Source organism: Hemiscyllium ocellatum, unplaced genomic scaffold (genome assembly GCF_020745735.1).
Source record: "Hemiscyllium ocellatum isolate sHemOce1 unplaced genomic scaffold, sHemOce1.pat.X.cur. scaffold_154_pat_ctg1, whole genome shotgun sequence".
NCBI lineage: Eukaryota > Metazoa > Chordata > Chondrichthyes > Orectolobiformes > Hemiscylliidae > Hemiscyllium > Hemiscyllium ocellatum.
Genome location: NW_026867806.1, coordinates 1,358,648 through 1,380,975, shown reverse-complemented (window position 1 = coordinate 1,380,975; position 22,328 = coordinate 1,358,648). Strand labels below are relative to the sequence as shown.

At 47.8% G+C, this 22,328-nt stretch overlaps 1 long non-coding RNA gene across 2 annotated transcripts in view; it reads right to left on the bottom strand.

The window, feature by feature from the left end:
- Positions 1-4,482: 4,482 nt before the first annotated feature.
- The window catches only part of LOC132810143 (uncharacterized), a 33,414-nt gene continuing 15,568 nt past the window's right edge, over positions 4,483-22,328 (bottom strand). Inside the window, exons 2-3 of one of the 2 annotated variants that reach the window (XR_009642743.1) lie at positions 17,863-18,078; positions 4,483-5,587 (exon numbers count right to left, since the gene is read on the bottom strand). This is a non-coding gene — a long non-coding RNA (uncharacterized LOC132810143). Of the gene's footprint in view, positions 5,588-8,449; positions 11,372-17,862; positions 18,079-22,328 lie in introns of those variants that run through there. The other variant, XR_009642744.1, reaches the window with a different exon arrangement.

The window sequence follows — 22,328 nt, the reverse complement described above, 5'->3', positions numbered from 1 at the left end:
AGTAGCCAAAGGCCTGATGGGGTTCTGTTTAAATATGCCCAGACATTGTCTAAATTTGATGAGAAGGATGGGGAAGGCTTTTTAATTTCATTTGAGAAAGTGGCTAAACAAATGCAGTGATCAGTGACCATGTGGATTTAGTTGATCCACCCAGAGCTGTAAGGTATTTGCATCCCGATCAGTGGGGGTATCTGGCCAGTATGAGGAGGTGAAGAAAGCCATCTGAAGGGCATATGAGCTTGGGCCAGAAGCTACAGACAGCGTTTCTGGAATCTAAAAAAAAAACCTCCCTCGTTAAGCGTGCATTGAGTTTGAAAGAATCAAACAAAGTAATTTTGAAAGGTGGGTATTAGTATTAAAAACAGAGCAAAGGCTATGGCACTCTTAGAGAGATTCTTATTTTGGAGAAGTTCAACAATTCACTTCCTGCAGCCGTGAGAACTCGTGTGGAAGAGCAGAGAGTTACAACGGCAAGATTAGAAACTGAAATGGCTGATGATGATTGGGTTCAGAAATCAAAGTTTGGATTCTGTGAGAGATTGAGAAGAATGTGTGAGATCTTCTTAAAACATATGCCTATGAGAGTAAGGTTTACTGGTATAGGCCAGGAGTAGCAGGTAAAGAGGTTATAGCATTAAGAGGTACAGAAGTATGTAATTCTTTTATGCTGAGACATGAGGAGCTATATAATTCAGAGGGAGCATTGGAGAGATGAGGAGTGCTCCATTATGTAACGTGTGGTTGGGGTGTCCAGTGGAAACATCAACAGATTTATTCCACAATGGGGAAGGAGGCCTTGAGCTTGACGTTGGTGTTACAACATTTCAGCATTTAAATTGTGAATAACATACATGAGACAAGTCTTTATCACTGATCGTGATTCCTTAAAACTTTGGGGGCATTCAGGTGAAAAATTAGCAGTCTGTTTCAATTGAGCTTATTATTGCTGCCATTCAGTTTGAAATTATACAGGTGACAGGGCGAGAAAACTAAGTTTTGACACAGTCTGGAGACGTGGATGAAGAAAGACAAAGGCATTCTGTGGCAGGAGTAAAATGACTGAAATCGAATCTCGTTGTGAACATTTATATGCTCAGAGTCAATATCATATATATATATATATATAATGCATTGCAGTCATAGAATCACAGAGTCATAGAGATGTACAGCATGGAAGCAGACACTTCAGTCCAACCCGTCCATGCCCCCAGATATTCCAACCCAATCTCGTCCCACCTGCCAGCACCCAGCCCATATCCCTCCAAACCCTTCCTATTCATATACCCATCCAAATGTCTCTTAAATTGTATCAGCCTCCCCCAAATCCTCTGGCAGCTCATTCCATCCACGTGTCACCCTCTGCATGAAAAAGTTTGCCCCTTAGGTCTCTTTGATATCTTTCCCCTCTCACCCTAAACCTATGCCCTCTAGTTCTGGACTCGCGACCCCAGGGAAAGATTTTGCCTATTTATCCTATCCATACCCCTCAGCCTCTGACTCTCCAGGGAAATTAGCTCCAGCCGGTTCAGCCTCTCCCTGTAGCTCAAATCCTCTAGTCCTGGCAACATTCTTGTAAATCTTTTCTAAACCTTTTCAAGTTTCACAACATCTTCCCGATAGGAAGGAGACCAGAATTGCCCGCAATATTCCAACAGTGGCCTAACCAATGTCCTGTCCAGCTGCAACATGACATCCCAACTCCTGTACTCAATACTATGACCAATAAGGGAAAGCATACCAAACACCTTCTTCACTATCCTTTCTATCTGCTACTAATAGAGGAAGATTAGGAAGTCTAACATGAATCCATCTTTGTATATTGATAGATCATTTTATTAAAGGTGGAGTTGTGAGGATACTATCACTGTATAAAGGTTATTTTCTCTTGTTTTTTTAAGAGAGGTTTTAAAGGCAGAGGTGCGGAACTGCTGTCTGAAAACAGTTTAAGTAAATAACTGAGGAGGCCTTTAGGTTTTATTAAAACGGTGATAACAATGGAAGGGCAGTGGCCAGCTCTCCCTGACCAGGGTTTCTCATTTTGTTTTTGGCTGCAGCATTCAGAAGCTGTTGGAGATCCTAGCAGGGTTAAAAGTTTCAATACATGATCCCCAGCTGCTTTTCTCTCTGAGATGGTTGTTGATGTTGCTTTTTCCTGGATCAAAAAAACTGCATGTAAGAATCTGTATTTGAATTTATCTTTGTGCCAAGCAGTATATACCAAGAAGGTACGGTATCTATTGTTTGTGTAACTGTTCCAACATATAAGTTCTCCCAAAATTTCTTTGATTGTATTTTAACTAAAGCATTTGAATAGATTATACTTGGCTTAACGTTGAGTGCTTTGACCAGTCACAACATATCTGGAAAATACACTTCACATCTCTCTTTCAAATAAGGAATGGTTTGGGTCTAAGTGGCCTTCTTAAAATATTTTGCGGGGATCTGGTCTGGTCCACAATATTTGTAGCCGAGGGGTTTCTGACTGACTCCTGTTGTTGAAAAGTTAGTGGAGGTGCTGGGGATGGTTTGCTGGAGGTTTTGCTCTGAGCTGCCTCAGACATTCAGTGAGACCGGAGGATTTGGTGACCCAACTTTGGATGGAGCATGGGGACTATGGTAACAGCATCTGGGTGTGTAACATGAACACCAAATGGAACAGAAGCTGCAGAGAGGGGAAGCTCTGAAACCACGGAGTGAGTGTGTGTTGGGAAAGGGATCTGCTGTATCCACCTCGGGTTTTCCAGGAGCAGCTTCCCAAGCTACACTTAACCCAGGAACAGAGTGTTGAGGGGATCTGGTCTGAAGTAGGAGCTGGTCACAGAGCGGTGTCACCTTCTTCAACACGACCTGCAGCTTCACGCCAGGGGGAAGATGGTGCTGCCGGTGGCTATTAGGGTCACAGTTTCATTCAGCTTCTGTGATCCGAAACTTTCCAGGCCGGAGTCGGTGACAGCTCCGTCTTCTCCCAGTATCTCAACATCAATGTCACCATTCGGTGATGGAGGATGTATATGGTGGATGAGATCAATACATTGCTTCTCCCTCAGCGGGAAGCTGCCAGGTGTATCCTTATTTTCCCAGTATAGTGAGATTCCCGAAGGTGTACATGGAATCTGCCGAGTAGCCATTACATGGGGAGAGGTAGAGGAACTGAAGGAGCTCACACTCTATTAATGTTACAGGTTGTCCATGTACAGTATATTATGTTGGTGAATACCCCTGTCCTGAAAGCAGCCACAGTTCCTTCATTCAGAAGCAGGCAGCCATTCCCATCGTCTACGGGTCTCCATATAGAAAGGAATAATTGTATCTTGGATAAAGGCCATCCCCTTACTACACGTTTCAAAACTCCATCCCCACCACCAACCAACCACATCAAAAGTATTCCATGTGTACAGAGAGCAATGGGGTCACTCGGATTGTCAATGAGCAGACCATCAGGGATGGAGAAAAACCTTCCATGTCTGAACGGGTCTGAGTGAACCCCCCAGTACACAGTATCATGAAGTCCTGTAATCCCTCTCCATTTCAGTAACATACTGCCTTCCATTATTCCTGTAAATGAAATTACAGGTTATATTATGTTGTATTGCACCTGCCAGATTATTATCCATTGTCTTTAACTTTCTGTATCTATTCGCAGACACTCCACCCTCTCTTGATAATTTAATCTCTTGCTTATCCAAGCGACATCACCAAACTCAGTATCTGGATATCTGTTCCAACCTCCTGATCATTGATGTAGATTGTAAATAGTTGAGGTCCCCGCACTGGTCACTGTGTGACTCCACTGGTGACGTTCTGACAAACTGATTAAGACTGATTTATCCGGAGAGCCTGCTTCCTGTTTGATAGACAGTCTTCCCTCTATACTGTGTATTACGGTCGAAAGGCTGAGTGTGGACGAGGAGCATCAGTCAGGAATCCAACCCCTCGAACCAGCTCCGCCATTGAATACAATCATGGCTGATGTTATCGAGGCCTCGGTTCCACTTTCCTGATAACTCTCCATCCTAAGACACTTTCTTTGCAGGAATCAGTTGAGGGAACTATCTCTGAGCTCCTTCCAATATAACAATACACTTTCTTCATTGAGTAGAAAAATTCTTTACACACTACTCCAATGTGATCTCACTAAGATCCTGTACAGAGGCAGCAAAAACATTACCAGGCTGCTGAAAGGTTTCCATCCAGTTCAGAGCAATCTCAGCTCTCTAGGGTAATACACAGCATTGTTTAAAATCATTGTCCTTCTCTACTCTACATGCATAACTCTAGAGAAAATCTCACAATAATGCTTGCGAAGAGCATGAATAACGTGGCGAGATGACCTCTAACATTAATTTTATTTAGAATCTGACCATTGGGGAGGTGCCAGAGTGCTGGAGAACGATTAGTACGATTCCACTTCACAGTAATCATGATTTGGAAATGCTGGTGTTGGACTGGGGTGTCCAAAGTTAAAAATCACACAACACCATGTTATAGTCCAACAGGTTTAATTGGAAGCACAGTAGCTTTCAGAGAACCGCACCTTCTTCAGGTGATTGTGGGGGACAAAATTGTAAGGCACAGCATTTATAGCAAAAAAAATTACGATATGATGTAACTGAAGCTACACATTGAAAATTACCTTGATTGTCTGTTGAGTCTTTCATCTGTTCAAAAACCATGATAGTTTACCTTCTTCCGTGTGTAAATCAAAAAACTTTTTTTTTAAGTTGCATTCTCAGGTTAACTGTAACAATTGGGTTATTTAGACAATATGTCGAAGGTGTTAGCGCCCTGTGTTCTCTGTCTATGCCATGATTTTAGATCAATTCTAACCTAAAAAGCCAGATAACAGAGTTTTACTGTTTTTGAGCAAAGTACAATGTAACTCTGCAAGTACAAATTCACCCCACAAAACGTATGGGCGCATGTGGGTCTTTGTGTCTGTCTGTGTGTACGTCTGTCTGGTTTGGGGGTTGTAAGTGTGAGAGAGAGTGTACATGTGTGTGTCGTGATTGCAGAGTGTCTTAATTCAGTGAGGGGGTGCATGTGTGAGTGGAAGTGTGTATGTGTCTGGGGTGGGGGTTTGCGAGTGTCTGTGAGAGAGAGGGTATATGTGCCTGCATGAGTGTAGAGTGGTCTAAGTCTCTGAGAGGATGCATGTGTGAGTATGGGAGTGTGTGTGTCTGTAAGGGTGTGCATGAGTGTCTGTGTGCATGTCTGTGTATATGTGTGTCCGTGTGTATGTGTGTGTATAGGAGTGACTGTGTGTGTGTGTGTGTGTGTGTAACTGTGTCTGTGTATGTATATAGTGCAATGGTGGTCACCTGTAGTATGATGAACCAAAGGGCCCAGTTGAGGCCCTCCCTATGGGTACTGAACTTAGCTATCAGCCCTGTTTGGCTATTTTTCGCTGTTGACTGTCCTGAAGTCTGCCTTGGAGGATGGTCACCCAAGGTCGAATGTCCAGTACCGCAGAAGTGTCCCAACTGGGAGGCAACACTTCTGTCTGTTGATTGTGGTGTGGTGCCCATTCATCCTTTGTCGTAGCCTTTGCTCGGTTTCCCCAATGTACCATGCCTCCAGGCGCCCTTGCCTGCAATGTATAAGATAGACAATGTTGGCTGAGTCACATGAGTACCTGCCATGTACATGGTGGGAGGTGTCCTCACATGTAATGGTAATACCCATGTCCACATTCTGACACGTCTTGCAGTGCCTACCGTGACAGGGTTGTATGGCGCTGTCCTGAAAGCTGGGCAGCTTGCTATGAACAATGATCTGTTGGAGGTTTGGTGGTTGTTTAAAGGCAAGCAGTGGAGGTGTGGGGAAGGTCTTGGCGAGGTGCTCATCCTCATTGATAATGTGTTGGAGGTCACGAAGAACATGGTATAATTTGTCAGCTCCTGGGAAGTACTGAACAATGAAGGGTACCCTGTCAGTTGCCACAGCAAGGTACCGTAATAACTTCCTTAGGAGATAGACATGTGCTCCCTATAACAAAGTGACAAAACCTGAACAGAATACTCCAAGTGCGGCCTTACCAAAGTCCTGTATAACTGCAGCATAAATTCCCAACTTCCATACTCAATGTCCGGCCTGATGAAGGTCTGTGTGCCAGATGCCTTCTTCACTGCCCTGTCTACATGTGACTCCACTCTCAGAGAACCATGCTCCTGAACACCAAGGTCTCACTGCCCACTACACCCCTTAAGGCCCTCCCATTCGCAGTGCAACTCCTACCTTGAGTTGAGTTTCTAAAATGGAAGACATCACACTTCTTTATTAAATTCCATTTGCCATTTCTCGGCCCACTTCCCAACTGATTAAGGTCCTGCTGCAATTTCTGATAAACTTCCTCAATGATTATGCTCCCACTTATTGTAGTGTCATCTGCAAACTTACTAATCATGCCTTGTACATTCTCAACCAAATTAACCAAAACAGACAGCTATGGACCCAGCCTCCAGTCTGACAAGTATCCTTCCACTAAACCCCCTGCTTCCGACCATCAAGCCAACTATGCATCCAATTGGCCAGTTCCCCAGCATTCCACATGATGTAATTCTCCAGAGCAGTCTGCCATGTGGAACCTTATCAAAGGCCTTACTGTTATCCATAGAGACTATGGTTACCGCTCGGCCCTCATCAACCTGCTTGGTCACTTCATCAACGAACTCTAACAAATTTGGGAAGCATGATCTCCCACTCACGAGTCTCTGCTGACTGCTTCGAATCAAATCCTGTGTAAGTAATGGGTGCAGTCAATGGTGTGCTGTCCTTCATTGTAAGATAATTCGAGTACATAAGTAATGCCATCTTCCTGCTGTTTTAGGGCCTTGCCGAAAGCGTGGTTGGGACACACTCTACGGATTTGATCTCCTTTGTAAGGAATGATCTCCTTACCACAGACACGGGTGATGGTATCACGAGGATAGAGTGAAGAAGCTGAGCGTTTAATCAGTAGAGCTGTGAGAGACGAAGACACGGTGACGTTAAACATGAGGAGTGGCAGCGATCAGTTACTTCCAAAAGAGACATTGACAGGGAGAGAAATTCCATACTTTATCAAGGATTGGTTGGTTTGATTTATTGTCACGTGTACCTCAGGACAGGGAATCACTTTATTTATGAGCAGCGGAGGAAGATCATAGTCAGCATGGCCAGACAGATCATAGGGTGGAAATAGACTTGGACAGAGTAAGGCATACAGGTTACACTGAACAGGACGTGCACTAGACAAGATTAACATGAAGAAGATCAGCATTATTTGAACTTAGAGAGTCCATTTATCAATCTAACGTGACTTTCCTAATAGTTTATATGCCTAAATTAACTCTCCTCACGTTATTGTGTAGGCGGCGTGTGAACCCGTACTGAACGCCATGTTGCTCACAATCCCCAACAGCAGCCACAATACCTTCCATCTGAAACAGGTAGCCGTTCCCACCAGCTCCCGCCTTACACAGAGAACACCAGGCTGGCTTCTCGGAGATGGAAGGTGCCTTCTTGTGACTTCACACAAGACATATGGCTTCCCTCCTCACCGCGAGAAAACCGCATTAAAGTCCCACGTGTGTATCATGACAGATGGAGCTACGAGGAACAACGTGGAGCAGTCTGTCTGTGCAGCCTCTGCTCCACTTGTTCATCATGTTAGAGCATCAGTTAGGAGTCAGCGAGGACTGTTGATGCTGAAGATCAGAGCAGACAGTGGTTTGCTGGAAAAGCACAGCAGGAGAATTGACGTTTCGGGCATAAGCCGTTCATCAGGAATCAGCATCAATTACCTCATTCTGCCCCTGTGTAAGTGCATTGAGGTGGGAATGGCCTCCTCCTGTTCCTGTATAAGTGACTCAAGGGACTGACTGGCTTCTTCCTCGTCCAATTGGACAGGGCCAAGGGCCTGATTGGGTTACCCTGGTTCCTGTATGACAGCTCGATGTGCTGACTAGTGTGATGATGCTGTAGGTTTTAAGAAGGTATTTTGTTCTGGTTTCTTTTACGAGAGAGATTGAATGACCGTTACCAAGCTGGCTAGTTAAGACCACTTGAGTAAACAACTAGTGAGGCCTTAGGTTTATTTTACTGCAGATGGAATGGGTGTGGTCAGCTCTCGCAGATTAGGATTTCTGGGTTTTGGTTTCTCAGTAACATCAGAAATCATTGGGGTCTCCACCAAGTTGAAAGCTTTAGTGAATGTCTCCTGGCAGCTACTCTCTGTGAATTTTCTCTTGGTGCTGTTTTTAAATCCTGAATTGGAGAAATATTTGTGTCATTCAGTGTCTGAATATTCCTTTTTGCCAAGGGCTGTGTTCATGTGATTTTCCAGTATTGGAACAGTTCATTAGTATTAGGTCCTAGATCTATTATTCTGTTAACTCGTCCAATATAATTACGTTATTCTAAATTCTTCTTTCTTTGGTTTTATTTCATCTATCGTGTTTAAGTAAATGGTGTTTTGCTTCACACTGAGTTGTTTGACCAGTCACATTGCATCTGGAACAGACACTTTACATTTTCTTTAAAATAAGAAAACATTAGAGTCTCGGCTACCGCCTTCAAATATTGTCGAGGGGCTCTGGTGTGGCCCATCACACTAGAATCCTTCTCTTCCTGAGTAATAGGCTGGAGGCACTGAATGGGCTGTCCCTGTTCTTCTCCAATAGTGTCAATGGGCTGAACGACTTCCTCATATTCCTGTGAAACCAGTGTGAGGTGCGGAATGAACTGTTATTTTACTGTGGCAATGTGCAGTGTCAGACAGTCCTTTATATGAATGTTACGGACTCTTTAAAAGCACAAGCCTCAATGCAGTCCATGTCCTGCTGCACATGGACACAGTCCAATTCAGGAGCTGACGGGGGTGTCAAATTATTCTGAACATTGTGGAATCCTCAGTGACCATCCCCACTTCTGATCTTATGGTGGGGAGGGTGGGGGCGGGGAGACATTGATGAAGCAGCTGTAGAAGTTTGTGAAGAGGAAGCTACCCTGAGGATCTCCCACAGAGGTGACCCAGGACTGAGATGTTGAACATCTTCCTTTGTGCAATGCATGATTCCAAACACTGGAGAGTTTTCTCTGATACCCATTAAGTTCACATTTGTTAAGCTCCTTGATGTCAACAGAAGTCAACAGAAGCCTTGATATCAGGGCCAGTCATTTTTACCTGACCACTTGTGTCCTATCAGAGAGTTGAGGGCGATGAAGAATTGGGTATGAAAGAGGATTTGAGACCAAGAGCAGATCAGTCATGATCTTAGTGGAGGACAAGGCAGGTTTGGGGAGTGAACGACCTGGCCCTGTGTCTGATGTTCTCACATTCTGTTATTGGAAAGTTAGTGGGTGTTATTTTCATGAATGTTCTGTTACTGAATGTTGCCGTCAGGGAGACCAGAGGATTTTGTGAGCCATCTCTGGGTGAGGTATGGGAGCTGTATTCATAATGAATTTGGGTCTACAACATGACCAACAAATGGAGCACACGTTTCAGAGAGGGGAAGCTCTGTAAAGAGAGATGAGGGGCCTCTTTCATCCCCAGCCTGGGTTTTACAATTACATTTCCCAAATCACCTCAACGGGTGTGGGACAGTCTTGCAGGGCTGAATGATCTCCTCTGTTTCTGTGCAACAGGTTATAGAAGTAAGTAGTCTCTAAATGCTCCTGCCTAACAGGCTTAATGGTCTGAATGGAGCACAGGACCACGGGATTGAGGGACAGGAGTGAGTCATTAGATACGTTGAACCTTCTCCACCAGGCACTAAGATTGTGGATGATCAGGTTGGGGTCTCAGCCGCACTTTCCTGTCTGTGTCCCATTATCCATTACTCAGTTCTTTGTCAAATATTTCACTAACGCAACTTTCAATCAATGTGAACATAGAGGCACGATAAACTTCCAGTGAAGAGGATTCGGATTTGAACGGTACTTTCAGAATTTTTCGTCATCCCTCTTACAGAATCAGAGAGTCATACAGAACGGAAACAGACCCGTTAGTCCAATCTGTTCACTCCGATCAGATTTCAAATCTGATCCAGTCCCATTTGCCAGCATTTGGCCAATATCCCTCCTCTTTCGGATACTTTTTAAATGTGCGATTGTAACCGCCTTCAGCACTTCCTCTGACAGCACTTTATGTACACACACCACTGTGTGTGTGAAACATTTATCTTCAGGTCCCTTCTAAATCATTCGCCCTCTCCCCTCCAACCTATGCTCTCCTGTTCTGATCTCCCCTACCCTGGGGAGCAGAACATGCCTGTTCAGAATATCCATGCCCCTGATGGTTTTATAAACCTCTGAAATGTCACCCTTCAGCCTCTGACACTCCAGGGAGAAACACCTCAAACTAATCAACCTCTCGCTCAAGCTCAAACCTCCAGTCCTGGGACATCCGTGTAAATCCTTTCTGCAGAAAACCAAGATGTACGCAGTATTCTTAAAGTGGTCTCACCAACATCCTGTACAGATACAACATGCCACCACAACTCCTATACTCAATGCTCTGACTGATTAAGGCAAATTTGTAAAATGTGTTCTGTACCGCACTGCCTGCATTCGACTCCACTTTCAAGAACAATGTACCTGCAGCCCTATTTCCCTTTGTCTCACAACACTCACCAGGCCCTTACAATTAAATGTGTAATTTCTGCCCTGATTTGCCTACCCAAAATGCGTAACCTCGTATTTATCTAAGTTAAACTTCATCTGTCACACCTTGCCCCTTTGTTCCATCTATTTGTGATCTTGTTGTACTCTGAGATAATCTGCAACACCACTTTTCTGATGTCATCTGTAAACTTACTCCCTATGGTCCCAATATTTGCGTCTTCTCCCCTTGTCTGCGTGAGCTTCTGATGGGTGCTCCAGTTTCCTCCCACAGCCCAAAGCTGTATAATTCAAGTGGGTTGGTCAAATAGTCCATAGTGTTCAGCGATTTCTACTTTAGGTGCACTAGTCAGGGGTAACTGTAAGGGCATGGGAAGGTTAGTCTTTGAAAGGTTAGTATGGACTTGTTGGGCCGAAGGGCTTGTTTCCACACTGCAGGGATTCTATAAAAATAAGAATGGTAACAATAACAGGAGAGTCTTGTTTTAGCTCGTACACGTTACTGTGATGAGGAATAATGCAGGAGAGAGAGTGCAATCGGCCGTTTCTTCTCGGGCAGATGACATTTTCTCCCTCCCTGAGTTGAATCACACAATAATGTCATTCTCTCCCAATACTGGACCATGTGAGGTCTCCTTGTACATTGTCCAAACTATGTCTCCATCACATTCCCTGTTCCATGTCGGTGCATCATTGCTGCTGTCATACACAGAGCCATACCCTGAGCAGAAAATGGTCTCGGTCGATTTGAAGATATGTTTATATGTCCCTGTGTCATTAAAAAAATAAAATGGTTAATGTATTCAGAATACATAGAACATGGAACATAGAACAGTCCAGCACAGAACAGGCCCTTCAGCCCACCATGTTGTGCCGACCATTGATCCTCATGTATGCACATTTACATTTCTGTGACCATATGCATGTCCAGCAGTCTCTTAAATGTCCCCAATGGCCTCGCTTCCACAACTGCTGCTGGCAATGCATTCCATGCTCTCACAACTCTCTGTGTAAAGAACCTGCCTCTGACATCCCCTCTATACGTTCCTCCAACCAGCTTAAAACTATGACCCCTCGTGTTAGCCATTTCTGCCCAGGGAAATAGTCTCTGGCTATCAACACTATCTATGCCTCTCATAATCTTGAATACCTCAGTTAGGTCCCCTCTTCTCCCCCTTTTCTCCAATGAAAGAACTTCGAGCTCAGTCAACCTCTCTTCATAACATAAGCACTCCAGTCCAGGCAGCAACCTGGTAAACCTCATCTGAACCCTCCCCAAAGCATCCACATTTTTCCTATAATAGGGTGACCAGAACGGGACGCAGTATTTCAAGTGCGGTCTTACCAAAGTTTTATAGAGCTGCAACAAGATCTCACGACTCTTAAACTCAATCCTCCTGTTAATGAAAGCCAAAACACCATATGCTTTCTTAACAACCCTGTCCACTTGGGTGGCCATTTTAAGAGATCTATGTACCTGCACACAAAGATCTCTCTGTTCCTTCACACTGCCAAGAATCCTATCCTTAATCCTGTACTCAGCTTTCAAATTCGACCTTCCAAAATGCATCACCTCGCATTGATCCAGGTTGAACTCCATCTGCCACCTCTCAGCCCATCTCTGCATCCTGTCAATGTCCCGCTGCAGCCTACAACAGGTCTCTATACTGTCAACGACACCTCCAACCTTCGTGTCATCTGCAAACTTGCTGACCCATCCTTCAATCCCCTCATCCAACTCATTTATAAAAATTACAAACAGTAGAGGCCCAAGGACAGATCCCTGTGGAACACCACTCACCACAGACTTCCAGGCAGAATATTTTCCTTCCACTACCACTCGCTGTCTTCTGTTGGCCAGCCAATTCTGTATCCAAACAGCTAACACAGATACCGGTGTTAAAATTAATGTTTTAACAAATACAGAAATTGCTGGAAAATCTTGGTAGGTCTGTCAGCATCCAGATGCCTTTTACATGATGGAGTTGTACCAGCCTCCACCACTTCCTCTGGCAGCTCATTCTATATACACACCACCCTCTGTGTGAAAAGGTGCCCCTTAGGCCTCTTCAAAACCTTTCCCCTCTCAATTTCCACCAATATCCTCTAGTTTTGAGCGCCCCTAACCTGGGGAAAAACCTTGACTACAAACCCTATCCATGACCATTCTGATTTTATAAACCTTTACTGCTGCGAAATGTGACTTCAATCAACACGAATGGCTGTACTTTCAATGATCCTGGGCCGAAATGCTGACATTCAACACCGACACCTGTTCTTTCTCCATCAAGTCACAATTCTAAAACCAGTTTAATCAGTTTGTTCAGATATATTAGGAGACACTTCTGTGGGATTTACACCTAGACCTTTGTGCCCGGAGGTAGGGACACGAGCACCACTCAGCAATACCCATAAAGCTGTAACATTATTCTCCCGTGTGTTTGTTCATCAGTCTGTTATGACATGCTGAGACATACCTCTGCAACAGGCAGGACATGAATCCACACCTTCTGGTCCAGAGCTAGGAACACTACCAAACAATTTCAGGAATTGGAATCAAACCCAGAGTCATGGCTCAGAGACAGGGACACTACCCACGACACTACTATACCCAGATTTTGGGTCACATTTTAAGGTACAGCATTCAGCTCGGTGTGGATTTATTATAATCAGGTTACCATTACTGAACTACACAAAACACTTTGTTTTGTTAAACAAGTGCAAGATCGAAATTAACTCTGACCATCTTTAATCGCTATTATCTGTAGTCTACTATATTAGGGAAAGGAATCCTGCAGACATATTCTGCCCAATGAAGGGTCTCAAGTAGATCTTTATTACTGAACATCAGACACGGAGAAAGACCATAATTTCTGGTCCCAAAACACCGATCAGTATAACTCAACTCTCACATGTGTCTCAAACCATGAAATGATACCACGCCATGAAAGGATACTTTCCAGCCTCTCCTCCCCACTGACTGTGTCTGCAATCTGTCCCTCCTCCCTCTAACCACACAAGGCAAACCAAGCTCAGGGTCTTTGTGAAAATGAAGGCCGGAGTGTGCAGGCCTCCTGGAGAGGGGGGGGACATTTTAAAATTAAACGGGGAAGGTGAGGAGGTGGTAATGTCACTCACTGGCTGAGGGGTGGCAGATGGAGTTTAGTTTGGACTAATGCGAGATACTGGGTTTGGTAAATCCAACAAGAGCAGGACTTATACAATTAAACGCAGGGCCTTTGGCGGTGTTGTAGAACAGAGACCTCGGCCATCAGGTATAATTCTTTAAAATTTGCATCTCATATAGGTAATGTGGTTAAGAAGGTGTTTAACACACTTGTCTTCAATGGTCAGACCTTTGAGTATCGGAATTGGGACGTCATGTTGAGGTTGTACAGGACATTGGTGAGACCTCTTCTGGAATACTGTGTCCAGTCTGGTCATCCTGCCCACTCATTCAACAGGCACACCAACCTGTGGGTGAAACATCTGCCCCTTAGGTCACTTTTAAATGTTTCCCCTCTTACCTTACAACTATGTCCTCTAGTTTTGGTCTCCATTACCCTTATAAAATACATTGACTGTTCACTTTGATATTATTGACCTTGATATTATTAACCTGGAGAGGGTTCAGAAGAGTTTAACCTGGATGTTGCTGCAAATGGAGAGATTGAGCTATAAGGAGAGGCTGGGTAGGCTGGGACTTTTTTTCCCTAGAGTATATTATATAGAGGGGAAACTTTGCAGAGGTTTATAAAATGATAAGGGGTACAGATAAGCTGAAGGGCTGATGTCTTTTACCGAGAGTTGGGGATTCAAAACTGAGTGATATTTTAAGGTGCGAGGAAAGAAGATTTACAAAAGTCATGAGAGGTAATTATTTTAGAAGAAGCTGGCTTGTGTGTGGAATGAACTTGCAGAGCAAGTGGTGAAAACAGGGACAGTTACAACGTTTAAAGGATATTTAGATCAGTACATGGATAAGACATCAGTTTGGATGGTGCTGTGAGCAGCTGCCCTCTCCCTCCCCCTCTCTGAGTGAATTCCTGTTGGTTTTCACCCTCTGCCAATGCCGGTGCAGTGGCGTGGGGAGGCCAGCAGAGGGTGACATTGCATCACTTTAAGCACCACAGAGACAGCCAGACTTGCCCCACACAGAGACACACAGATACACACACAGCAATTGTTAGGGCACAGCATAGATCTCATCTGGTAATTTAAACTAAACATAAATAAATGCTCAATTCACCTCGAAACTGTTAAAATATGAGTGACAGAGAACTCCCAAATTCCACTGATTAAATAAAAACAACAATGTATTTTTTAACACTGAAAGTGATCTGAAAGACCCTCTATCTCTTAACTGCTTATAACCAGACTCCAGCTCTGTAGTAATATACTGTTTCTGGGTCTGCCATCCTCTCATATCACAGGTACTTGTAAGCTCTCAGTTCAGAGCAGCATTCACTCTCTCTTAAAGGTACAGTACACGCTTTCAACTTCATCCCATTATACCCTGGTGAATATAGATAAGTGGAACCTATCAGGATTTCTCTTGCTCTGTGGTTTGTCAATATTTCATCTACTCTGTCTCGTATATGTCAGGATTTTTGTTGATCCATTGACAGTATGTCATTATTTGACTCTGTCCTTGGGAATATATCAGTATCTCACTTGCTCACACTCCTGTGTGTGGGACAGGATTTCAGTTGTTTCATGGGGACTGTGACAATCTTAATGTTTCTAAATGGTACCAAACCTGCAAGGATTGTAAAGTCTATGGAGGACAGTGTGGAACTCTAACAGGACAGTGACACGCTGGTAGATAGGGATCAACGCAGAGCAGTATGAGGTGATGCACTTTGATATGAAAGATAAAGAAAGACAGTTTAAAACAGGCCGTGCCATTATAAAGGGGCTGAAGGAACAGAGAGCGCCGCGTGTATATGAGCAAGAGCTTTGTTCGGGGGTCGGTGCTATAACAGATATACCGTGAGTGTGAGGGAGCAGAGAGAACACAGTGACCCTTATCCTGACAGAGCGGGGAAGGTTTTTGATGCATGTGCTGTATTGCTGGACATTTCTTCAGATCACAGAAACTGCACTGAGCTGGGTGGGGAGCACAGACCATGCTCAGTGGGTCTGCTGGTGTGGCTCTCTCTGGGAAGAGAATGGTCACCCTCTGTACTAGCCCATCCACCAGGACCTCCGTGCCCCAGTCGACAAACCGTGGTGTAATTGCCCCATATCTTTCATGCTCGGGGTAAACTGTACAGGGCAGCTCCTAACTGAGAAAGGTCAGCCGTGTACCCATTGGCCTTTTAAAGATGGCACCAGTGCCAGGGGTCATGGAATATCCAGGGGCACCCGGGCGACTGTGAGTCCCTCCAGCCATGATGGGTGGGAGAACCAAGCTGGTACTGAATGAGAGGGACACTATGGTGGGGGTGGGGTGTGTGGGTCGTCAATGAGTTGTGTTTGATAGGATAGCACCAGGAATCTAGCTTGGCCACGTACAGATAATCTCTCTGCCCAGTGAGTCAGAGATTCTGTTGTAACTACTCCCAATTACAAAGCTGTAGAACAAACGTTCATCCAAACTCCATCATTTCACCTCACACCAATGTCCCCTTTTCCCGTCTTTCCTGGGAAGACTGGCTCATGTAACCGGATGCTATCGAAGTGTCTACATTTCAGTATTCTGAAACCTGAGAACACAGCCGTCCATGACACTATCTCTCAGTCTCCTCCTCTATGTCTATACCACAAACCCATCCCATGTGATGATATTTAAACTGATTCCCCCGCCATCTCTCTCTGGCAGTGATGTTCACACCCACAGCACCCCCTTGACATGGCACAATATCGATATGGAGCTGTAAATTGGTGGGAGCTGGAGGTCCTGTCACTTCCAGCATGGGCTGCAAGTTTCCCCACACTGGGCAGGGATCTAACACAGTGTTACTGAGCAATGCGCTGGGGTGGTGTACACAGTCCTACATGCTGGGAGGGTAACTGCTCCTGGGTTACAGATCAATGCACTGGGGTGGGGTACAGAGTCCTACATGCTGGGAGGGTAACTGCTCCTGGGTTTACATATGAATTCACGGGTGATCACTGCACAGGTCTCTGTGCTGGTCAGACTGTCTGGTTGAGGTTTATAGATAATACAATGATGTGGTCTGCACAGCTCTCGGTGCTGGACAGATATGTAACCTGTGCACAGTGTATCATGGTGGTGGGGTGAATAGGGGTGAAAGGTGATAGACAGGTCAAGGAGCTCCACGGGACGTTCTGTCCCCGACATTCTATAACTGACATTCCCCGGAACGTTCTGCCCCCGACATTCTATAACTGACATTCCCCGGAACGTTCTCTCCCCAACATTCTATAACTGACATTCCCCGGAACGTTCTGTCCCTGACATTCTATAACCGACACTCCCCGGAACGTTCTGTCCCTGACATTCTATAACTGACATTCCCCGGAACGTTCCGTCACCGACATTCTATAACCGACATTCCCCGGAACGTTCTGTCCCTGACGTTCTATAACCGACACTCCCCGGAACGTTCTGTCCCTGACATTCTATAACTGACATTCCCCAGAACGTTCTGTCCCTGACGTTGTTTGTTTGTGAACGGCCGGACGTCAGTGAATTGAACAAACGATAAGATCCCGAGGGAAGAGATCCCGTTCCAGGGAGAAGGAGACACTGTTCCGAAGGCCCCTCAGGCAGTTAAAGGGGTGAATACGTTTTCCCTGCGTTTACATTTCTTCACGACACAGGATCGACCACAATTTAGACCAAAATACAGGAATTCCCAAACTCTGTTTGTCTTCAGGAAACTGGGAGAGAATCCTTCAGGACAGCAACATTCCCACCCTCCGTATTAGGAACTGGGAAGGAGTGACCTGTGCCTGCTCTCGAGTGATCGAGTGTGTCGGAATGTTCTAGAAACCATCTGTCATCATGGATGTGTCTCTGTGTGTTTGGGGAGGGAGGGTTTCTTGTGGTTTCTGTCACATTTTTGTCAGTAATTCCGACCTTCCCATTTGTTATTCCAGGTCCAATTATTTTAATAAATCCCTGAATACAGGGACACATTTGAAAATCTCACTGGGTCCCCGATCAAACGGGTCCCTTTGCCTCCAGGCTGATGGATAATGGGTTTGTTTTCCTTCCTCACAGTTAACGTAGTGACCATCTACGTCCTGCTTTATAAAGATTGTGGATTGTCTCCATGTGTCAGACGTTACCTGGGGGCCATGGCAGCGGCGGATCTCCTGGTCATTATCCTCGACCTGATCCTGAGACACATTCCCATTGTTTATCGGGAACAGTTTTATTTCCTGAGGTACTCTGTCCCCGTGTGTAATATCCACGCCGCCCTGCTTTATGCAGCCACTGACTGCTCTGTCTGGTTCACCGTCACTTTCACCTTTGATCGGTTTGTGGCCATTTGTTGCCAGAAGCTGAAAAGTAAATATTGCAGTGAGAAAACGGCGGCTGTGGTTCTGGGAGCAGTGACTGTGCTGAGCTGTTTAAAGAACATTTCCTGGTATTTTATGCTCATGGCTCGGTATCGGCTGGGGAACGCCCCCTGGTTTTGTGATGTAACAGACGCTGTTCAATTGTCCAGTGTCTGGGTCACAATCGAGTTCCTCCACCACATTCTAACCCCGGGGGTCCCATTTCTCCTGATTCTGCTGCTCAATGTTCTCACCGTCAGACACATTTTAGTGACCAGCAGAGCCCGCAGGAGACTCCGCGCTCACACCAATGGGGACGCTCAGTCTGACACTGAAATGAGAAACCGAAAAAAATCCATCATTTTACTGTTTGTGATCTCGGCCAATTTCATCCTGTTATGGTCAACGTTCATGCTGTATTCTATATGGAACCGGATGAGGTTTATTGTGCATACCCCTGTGTTTCTCGATTGGTTTGTGCGGGAATTGGGCTTCATGCTGCAGCTCCTCAGTTGCTGCACAAACACCGCGATTTATGCCGTGACCCAGACTAAGTTCAGGCAGCAGCTGAAGAATGTGCTGAAATATCCCTTCACCCAAATCCATCCATCCATCAAATTCCCTCATTAATCACACCATCCGGGATTTTCTCATTTCAGTTCAGTGTTTCAGCGATGGAGCAGCCTGTCGCTATGGTAACAGACTGAGGGGAGCGCTGGTTTGTCCCTCCTTATCCCACAGGGGGGTTACAGGGAAACATTTCAATGTTTCTCACAACTCAGGGGCCAGTGAGAAAAGGCACCATCCCACTGACTGTATCCATCACTTCCATTTGTAACCAATAAAAATGCTGATTACAGCGTGCCGAGCAGCAGAGGGACCGATGTTGTTGTGTGTCTTTGTGTTGGAGAAGCTGAGCTGGAGAGAGACAGACTCAGCCCCGAGTCCTGGTCCTCAGGGAAGGGGAGGGCACCGCGCCCTGAGCTCAGGAGCTGGGGTTAACTCCCTCTGTCCCCCCACTGCAGCCTGGCCTCCCCATTACCTCTCCCCTTCACTTTCTCCTCAATTCTCTCTCTCTCCCTCATCACCTCTCCTCTTCACACTCCCTCGTTTCCCCTCTCACACACAATTCCCCCAACCTCGGTTTCTCCACCTGCCCACATCTTCCCTATCCCCTCACCCTCACTCTCTCTGTCCTGCTGTCTCTGTCTCCCTCCAGCAGTTCCATCTCTCCCCCATTTTCCCCTCCTCCTACCTCCCACATCTCACCCCCCCCCCACACACGCAGCCTCACGACCAACCAACCCCACACCCCCAGTCTCTGGGTCAGAGGGAGAGGGAAGGACCAGGGAGACTGAATGTGTCTGAGACAGAGGGAGGGAGGGAAGGAGGGAGAGCGATTCAGTCAGAGAGAAACGGAGGAAGGTGGGGGAGAGAGAGAGAGACACTGATTGAGGAGGGTCAAGAGTGAGAGAAGGTGGAGGGAGAGTGAAGGAGAGGGGGAAGAGAGAGAGGGGGCACGGGAGAGATAGGGTGAGATAGGGGAGGGCGAGAGATGGGATGGAGGTTGGGGAGGGAATGTCAAGAGGGAGGGAGAGGGCGAAAGAGGGGATGGGAGAGAGAGGGAGCGCGAGGGGGGACGAAAAGGGAGGGAGAGGGCGGGAGATAGGAAGGAGGGAGGGGACGAAGAGAGAGAGGGGAGAGTTTGAGAGACGGAGGTTGAAACAGAGGAGTGAGGGAGTGAAGGGCAAGAGAGAGAAGCACGAGAGGGAGAGAGAGTGGGAGAGGGAGGAGAGAGAGGGGGGAAGGCGAGAGTGAGGAGGATGAGAGAGGAGATGTCGAGAGAGGGGAGACCGGGAGACGAGAGGGAAGGGAGGGGAGGGTGCGACGGGGGGGGGGGGGGGGGAGGGCGAGAAAAGGGGGAGGGTGTGAGAGGGGGAGGGCGAGAGACGGGGAGGGCAAGAGAGCACAGTGCACGAGAGGGGAGAGGAAGGTGAAGGCGAGAGTGAGGGTGCGAGTGAAAGAGGGGAGGGCGAGAGAGGGAGGAGAGGGAGGGGGATGGGCATGAGGGAGGGAGAGGGCGAGAGGGAGGGAGAGGGCGAGATAGAGGAGTGCGAGAGAGGGGGAGGGTGAGAGAAGGGATGGTGAGAGGGGCGATGGCGAAAGAGGGAAGGGGGTTGGCGAGAGAGGGGAGGGGTGAGAGAGGGGAGGGAGAGAGAGAGTAGGGAGAGACAGGGGAGGGAGGGGAGGGTGCGAGGAAGGGAGAGGGCGAGAGAGGATAGGGTGAGAGGGGGGTGGGCGAGAGAGGGGAAGGAGGGAGGGGAGGGGGTGAGGGAGGGTGAGGGTATGAGAGGGAGTGGAGGGTGAGAGAGGGGTGAAGGTGAGAGAGGGGAGTGTGAGAGGTGGGAGGGCGAGAAAGGAGAGGGCGAGAGGGAAGGAGAGGGTGAGAGGGAGGGAGGGGGAGACAGGGGAGATACGGAGGGGAGGGCGCGACAGGCTAGGGAGGGAGGGGAGGGTTAGAGAAGGGTGAGGGTGAGAGAGAGGAGGGCAAGAGAGGGGAGGGCAACAGAGAGGAGGGAAGGGAGGGTGAGAAGAATGGAGAGGGTGAGAGCAGAGGGCAAGAGAGGGGAGAAAGGGAGGGGAGGGCGATAGAGGGGAGGGCGAGGGCGGGGTGGGCTTGAAGGAGGGAGAGGGAGTGAGAGGGAAGGGAGGGAAGGAGAGGGTGAGAGTGGAGAGGGATGAAGGGGAGGGCAAGAGAGGGGGGAGGCAAGATGGATGGAGGTGAGGGAGGATGGGGAGGGCGAGAGAGGGGGAGAGGAAGGGGAGGGGACCGTCAGAGAGGGGAAGGAGGGAGGGGAGGCCGAGAGGAAGGGGAGGGGACCGTCAGAGAGGGGAAGGAGGGAGGGGAGGCCGAGAGGAAGGGGAGGGGACCGTCAGAGAGGGGAAGGAGGGAGGGGAGGCCGAGAGGAAGGGGAGGGGACCGTCAGAGAGCGGAAGGAGGGAGGGGAGGCCGAGAGGAAGGGGAGGGGACCGTCAGAGAGGGGAAGGAGGGAGGGGAGGCCGAGAGGAAGGGAGAGGGCGAGACAGGGAAGGGAGGGAGGGGAGAACAAGAGAAAGGGAGAGCGAGAGAGGATAGGGCGAGAGAGGGGGAGCGCGAGTGAGGGGGGCAAGAGAGGGGGAGGGTGAGAGAGGGGTAGAGGGAGGGGAAGGCAAGATGGATGGAGAGTGCGAGAGAGAGGCGAGGGCGGACAGAGAGAGGGCGGACAGAGAGAGGAGGACAGACTTAGGGGAACAGAGACGTGTGGACAGAGTGGGGGACAGAGAGCTGGGGGACAGAGTGAGGGTCACAGAGAGGGGGGGACACAGAGAGAGGGGGGACACAGAGAGAGGGGGACACAGAGAGAGGGGGACACAGAGAAGGGGACAGAGAAGGGAGACAGAGAGAGGGGACAGAAAGAAGGGGATAGAGAGAAGGGGATAGAGAGAAGGGGATAGAGTGAGAGTAACAGAGAAAAGGGGACAGAGAGAGGGGAGACGTGGAGAGGGGGACTAAGAGAGGGGGACAGAGAGAGGGGAGACAGAGGGGGGGGAAGAGCGAGGGGAGACAGAAGACAGGGGGGCAGGGAGGGTGGACAGAGCAAGGGTGGGACAGAGAGAGGAGGAAGAGAGAAGGGATACAGAGAGGGCGGTGACAGAGAAAGGAGGACAGACTGAGGGGAACAGAGAGACGTGGGGACAGAGGTGGGGACAGAGATGTGGGGGAAAGTGAGAGTGGGGGACAGAGTGAGGGGGACAGAGAGTGGGGGGACAGACAGAGAGCGACAGAGGGAGGGGGACAGAGCGAGGGGTGGCAGACAGAGGTGGGACAGAGAGAGGTGGGACAGAGAGAGGTGTGACAGAGAGAGCGGGGACAGAGGAAGGAGGACAGAGAGAAGGGGGACAGACGGGGGGACAGAGAGAGGGTGGACAGAGCGAGGGTGGGACAGAGTGAGGGGCAGAGAGAGGCTGGACAGAGGGGGGTGACAGGAGAGGAGGACAGACTTAGGGGGACAGAGACGTGGGGACAGAGACGTGGGGACAGAGACGTGGGGACAGAGTGGACGACAGAGAGCTGTGGGAGAGAGGGGGTACAGAGTGAGGGTCACAGAGGGGGAACAGAGAGGGGGGACAGAGAGAAGGGGGGACAGAAGGGGGGACAGAGGGGGGGACAGAGAGAGGGGGGAACAGAGAGAGGGGGGACAGAGAGAGGGGGG